The sequence below is a fragment of the Chiloscyllium plagiosum genome, unplaced genomic scaffold (assembly GCF_037043375.1).
Source record: "Chiloscyllium plagiosum isolate Xiang-an unplaced genomic scaffold, Cpla_swu_hap1 HiC_scaffold_21, whole genome shotgun sequence".
Lineage (NCBI taxonomy): Eukaryota > Metazoa > Chordata > Chondrichthyes > Orectolobiformes > Hemiscylliidae > Chiloscyllium > Chiloscyllium plagiosum.
The window spans coordinates 30,249,935-30,255,934 of NW_028270159.1; the positions used below are offsets into that span (position 1 = coordinate 30,249,935).

The following is a 6,000-nucleotide window of genomic DNA, read 5'->3' on the forward strand; positions in this document are numbered from 1 at the left end:
CTAATGCTGAAACAGCACTGTCAATTCCACTAGCTCTGATAAGTGTCTTCCCACTGAGCCAGCAAAAGTCAGCTGTATCGGTATAGGGATGCACATGTTCCCTGATAAATTGTAGGGATCACATTTTGTATTATGTGTTCAAATTTCATTTAATTTCAATTTTTAGTTTAAATTTAATTTAAATAATAGATTCAAAAAGCCCTCAGTGCAATGGAATGAAGTGCAGTGGAAATTTTATCAGGGTGGAAAAAGGACTTGCATTGGGTGAACATTCCAAAGTGATTTTCGACAAATGAATTTCTTTTAAAAGAGTAATCATTTACATGTCACCAACTTGTGCAGAGCAAAATCCCAAAGGTGATTGTGATACTCATTTGTCAAGGAAGGAATGTTGGTCATGACAGAAAGAGGCATTTGTTTGATTGAATAAAGCCACACGTTCTTTCCAAGAAGGCATGAAAATTTATTTTAATGCTTTATCTAAAAGTTAGCATCACAAATAATCGGATTTTCCCTCAGCAACACACCACTGTAGAATCGATTACGTACTCAAGCAGGATTTAACAGCCCCAGATTGCTATCAACTTTGCCAGTTTAACATTATGGCATCCCATGTCTCCAACCCATTTTGCCCCTCCTCTGAGCCTGAGGACTGAGGAATCCCCACGTACAACAGGAGGAACTACTCAATATATAAAATAGCACGTCAAAGGCATATTGTGTTAACATTAACCAATACTGCATTAATTCAAATCAGCAAGAAGTAAATTTGAAATTGATCTTATTTATGTAAAAAGTGACAAATATTTGAAGTAATATTCTACAGAGTGACTGACAAAAAGAAGCATTTCAATTGTTGTTCAATGTTACAATGAAAAGCTGGAGTGCCAGAGGGTTAAATTTCTTTGGACTTTATGATTTCCTCTTGACTTTTGACTATGTTGTCAGTAAATTTTAAGACACAAACAAAGCTAAGATTTGCTGAATACCGAAATGTATTTTATATGTAAGAAATCTTAGGAGCCAAAATATTCTTCTACTCAAAACGTTGGGCAGCACGGTGGCACAGTGTTTAGCACTGCTGCCTCACAGCGCCAGAGACCCGGGTTCAATTCCCGCCTCAGGCGATTGACTGTGTGGAGTTTGCACGTTCTCCCCGTGTCTGCGTGGGTTTCCTCTGGGTGCTCCGGTTTCCTCCCACAGTCCAAAGATGTGCAGGTCAGGTGGATTGGTCACGCTAAATTGCCTGTAGTGTTAGGTAAGGGGTAAATGTAGGGGTATGGGTGGGTTGCGCTTCGGCGGGTCGGTGTGGACTTGTTGGGCCGAAGGGCCTGTTTCCACAATGTAATGTGATCTGTAATCTGTAAAAAATTTTAACCCGAATTTTTCATCCATTTTAAGCCTAAGAAAAGATGACTGGAAAACAAATAATGGAAAGCAAAAATATTTTCGCAATAGAATAGCTAGATATTGCTGGTAAGAAATACAAAGTAACCATTGCCTGTCTCTCTTTTAGGGCATCACAGGAAACCAAGTGCAGCTAGCAAACCAATACTTCTACCTTCTTTTTTTTAGAATGGCCATTAGATTCTTCTCCATAGCTTGTTCATTATTGTTTCATTCTAAAGTCTGAATCTTTATATGAAGTATAAAATACCGGATCGATGTTTTCATGGTTGGTAAAAATAAATGATGTTCAGAAAGTATTGCAATATTGTGCCACTAACTTATCAGGGTGTGCATTTCTTGGATTGTAAACATTTATTATTGTTAAGCATATCATGATTGATTGTGGGACTTTTAAAAAAATTAACCTATTTTCCCACTCAACCTGTTCAGATATGCTATCACACACCTTTGAGCAGGTGGGACTTGAACCCAGACCTCTCTCATTCAGAGGCAGGGAACTACCAGTGCACCACTTTTGTTGGATGTACATCTTTCCTTTAATGAAGTTTACTTTTAAGGATTCTATGTGGTGTATACAAAGTTAATGTTACAGCTCTGCTGGGCAGTTAGCTAGCTATGGTTTGCAAGCACGTCCACAGATACAGTGCTGTATTATCCTGTTTCGTAACTTGTCATGTATTTTACTGTTTCCAACAAACTAATTCACAGAGTTAATCAATCCCTGATAAATGAATATTAGCCCATTATCATTAACATAACATAGTTTACAGTGGTGACAAACATTGTATTGATGAGATCAGAGTATCCATAAAATTTCTGAGTTTAAATTGGGGCACAGCTGACCGTGCTGTAGAATTTTAAATGTTGAAATAGCATTCAGAGATATAGTTTCTAGATGTAGATGTGACCAATGCAGAAAACTAAGTCATTAATATTTCCTTAGCAACTGGTAAGGAAGTTCTACAGAGACCTAGCATGTCAGGATTAACAGCCAAATGAATCCTGAGAAAACCACAACAGACAGCCAATTCAGTGTCAGATTGAACTTCGAGATTCACTGAGTAGAAATAATATTATTTATGGAGACGTCTACAGAGTCCACAGACCACTTTGTGAATAGATACAGAGAAAAGGGCTCGTTTTGTGATTTTTCAGATCAGGAGCTTGCCAACAGAATTGGTAATTGCATCCACCCCATGGAAGCTTCCCAGAAAGATTTGCTTCAAGAAACTGAATGCTTATAACATGGGAGAAACAAACATGAACACAAAATTGATGCCTGCAAATCATTGAAGCTTTCAGTTTTCAAGGGCAAATTCAATAGTTGACACAATCACTATAACATCCAAACATAGCAAAGCTCATCAAAGGTGTGGCTTTCTGCATGTACCAAAGAAATGCCCAGCTTTCAATCAATTTTGCAAGGCATGTACAGAGGAACCTTAATTATCCAGCAGTCAATTATCTGAATATCGGATTATCCAGCAAGATCGCAAGGTCCCGATGCTTGGCTAAACTATGTTATATGGCATTCGATTATCTGGAGTTCGATTAACGGAATGAAATACTCCCCGGCCATGTCCTTCAGATAATCAAGGTTCCTCTGTAGTGGCAAAAGCATTTGACAGAGGCGGTGCACTGAGAGCAGGTAGTGATGCAACTACGAAGAGTGAAGCACTGACTCAATCAGACCACACACAAATCGTTTCTTCAGGTTACCGTGAGTACCATCTGCTACCCTGCCATGCACATGAGATGAGTATAACAGACAAATCTGACAATGTACACAAGACAAAGAGCAGTGAACACAATATTTTACACTCTCAATCTTATGAAAACATCAGTGTCATCACACCATCCAAAGTTTTGCAAAAAGTCAAATTATCAAATGGCTAAGATCAGCACTGGTAAATGCAAATAAACTATCTCTGTGAATTTGAAAAAAAAATACCCAAAAATATGGAAAGTCAAGACAAATTCCTAAACATTTCAATATACAATGGCTTACCTTGAGTTCAAATACAATCTATCTACCAATATTCTACACGGACATTGCTCCACAGTTGGGCAAGCAACTGCAGGTCCATCAGAATGTCATGTCCTAACAGTGGTCACAATCCATGGTATCAATAACTGAAGACAAAACAGAAAATACAGCAGGCTATTCAAGAAACACTTGCAGAACGGAATATAAAAGAACAATAGAACTTTCTTCTACATTAGTGAAGCTAAAATCTCAACTCTGATGTGGAGAAAACAGTTAAATTTGAAAAGGTAAAAGGTGGACAATTGGCTCAGGATAAATTCAAACAATAACATCTCTTAGGATTATCTGTGAGCAGCTCACAAAAATGAATGAAAAGTTGAAATGGAAGGAAAGAAAGAAAAAAAGGAAGGAAGTTCAATTATAACATGTGTATCATCAATCCAAAGAAAATATTGCTGATTTATGCGAATATCTGGAGCAACTAGGTTATTTTCAGCAGGAGTCCCTTCAGTAACATTAGCTTGAGCTCAGAGACATGCTAGATCTGCAAAAGTGGATGGAAATGCTCAGGATCTAGAGCTGCAAAACATTCACGAGACAATCTTTTCAAAAGTTAATGATAGTAATGATGTTCTAATGAAATAATCAAGCTGGACTTTGAAGAAACCAAACAATCCCTGAAGAAGCAAGTGGAAGAAGTCCAAACAAAAAAGAAAATAAAAACACAAAAAGTTGAAGAGCTGAATTAGAGTGGGTTATGAAGATAAAAATTTACTGGACCTACAGAAGCTTTGATAGAATTAGAAGGATTAAAACAAGAAATTTCAAAATAGTTGAGAAGCTTTTAAGAAGCAAACAATAAATCCCAAGAAGATTTGAATCACTCAAACAGCTTGAGGACAAGATGAGCTAGTGGTGAAGTTGGAGCAAACTTTGTTTGTAGTGCATCAGAATAAGCAAATTCGACAATAATAAAGGCAATGCATGAAAGAAGACTTGACAATACTTACAGGATTGGCAGACAATATCGCTGTAAGAAATGAACTACCTCTGGACAAAGTCATCATTGTGGGATCTGTACACATCAACAGATCACCTATACATTATAGATATTCATAGGCTCACTTGTTATTGTAAACAGCTGAACTTTTTTGGAAAGGAGGCAGATGTTGTATGTGTACCGTGCCTTATGTTACTTACAAAGCTTTTCACTGTTTTCAGTAAACTAGAAAACAGGGTTAACCACTGATGAATAATTACTTATTAAACATGGCAGCTCTTACCAATGTTCAGCGATGTTATTTTGTTCAGTGTACCAGAATTATTCTCTCAGGTGAAGAAACAGAGTCAACCTTTCGAGTCTGATATGACTTTTCTTCAGAACTGAAGAACAGGACAGAATCTCTCCAGATGTGTTGAGTCTCTCCAGCATTTTCTGTTTTATTTCAGATTTCCAGCGTCTGCAGCTTTTTGCTTTTATTCAAATCATCCTGATCCTGCATGAATAATGACACTTGAGTGTAAACGTTCTTTATCAGGATTAAAATGCTTCCATTTATATTGAAAAGAAATGATCAAACACAGGACTAGACTTAAGATAAGAGTGTAGTACTGGAAAAGCGCAGCAGGTCAGACAGCATCCAAGGAGCAGGAGAAATGATGTTTCAGGCATAAGCCCTTCATCAGGAGCCCTTTCCAGCAATACACTCTCGACTCTGATCTCCAGCATCTGCAGTCTTCACTTTCTCCTAGACTTAAGATGAGCATTGCATAATTGCTAAGATATTACAACAAATTTGCAACAGACTGTTTGGAATGTAGACTCCTTACAGTGCAGGGAGAGCCCATCAAGCCTGCACCAATACTCTAAAGAACATTGCACCCAGACTCAACTCCTCAAGGCTCTTTACAATAGCTAGCCCACCTCACCTGCACATCTTTGGAAACCAGAGCTCCTGATAGAAACAGGAGAATGCATCAACCCCACACAAACAGTCACCCAAGGCTGGAATCAAAGGCGGGTCCCTGGTCCTGTGAGGTAACAGTACTAACCACTCTGCTACCTCTTTTTTCTGCACATTCAGTGAGGCTTTACAATTTGTGATCCTCGTGGCAGACTAACACACAATGTTGCAGAAATGATATGAAGTCACCATCATTTGCAAGTAAACATTTGCAGAAGGTTGGTCCAAAAGAAGTTCACATGCAGGCTTTGTGCTAATTGAGGTAAACAAACGAATGCTCTATCCGAGCAGCTTTGTCGGTATTTCTCATGACTTATAAGATTTTAAAATTTAGGGTAAAAAGCAAGCTATTCAAAGTGACTTAGGTCATAGAGTAGATAAACAGCAAGTTGGCTTTGTTGTTACATTTTACAAGATAATGTGTGCTTAAAACTACAATACGTGACTTGAGCACAGATGTGTGTTTGGATGAATGAGCTTCACACATTAAACAGACTAATCGTTTTGTTAAAACACACAGAAAGATCAAATGTACACTTAAGGAGAATTTGCTCAATTCAAATACTTAAAGTATAGGACCTTAGTTCTGCAAGTAAGTCAATTTCACAACTTAAGGAAGAAATGGTACAACAAGAAATG

General features: G+C 37.9%; 1 protein-coding gene across 3 annotated transcripts in view; it reads right to left on the reverse strand.

Annotated features, from left to right (window-relative positions):
• Window positions 1–5,775, reverse strand: part of LOC122564804 (putative G protein-coupled receptor 34) — a 48,037-nt gene extending 42,262 nt beyond the window's left edge. Inside the window, exons 1-3 of one of the 3 annotated variants that reach the window (XR_015760722.1) lie at window positions 5,327–5,775; window positions 4,681–4,893; window positions 3,419–3,543 (exon numbers count right to left, since the gene is read on the reverse strand). The gene's annotated coding sequence lies outside the window, so the exon portion shown is untranslated. Of the gene's footprint in view, window positions 1–3,418; window positions 3,544–4,680; window positions 4,894–5,326 lie in introns of those variants that run through there. The other 2 variants (XR_015760721.1, XM_087998476.1) reach the window with 2 other exon arrangements.
• Between the last annotated feature and the right edge of the window lie 225 nt (window positions 5,776–6,000).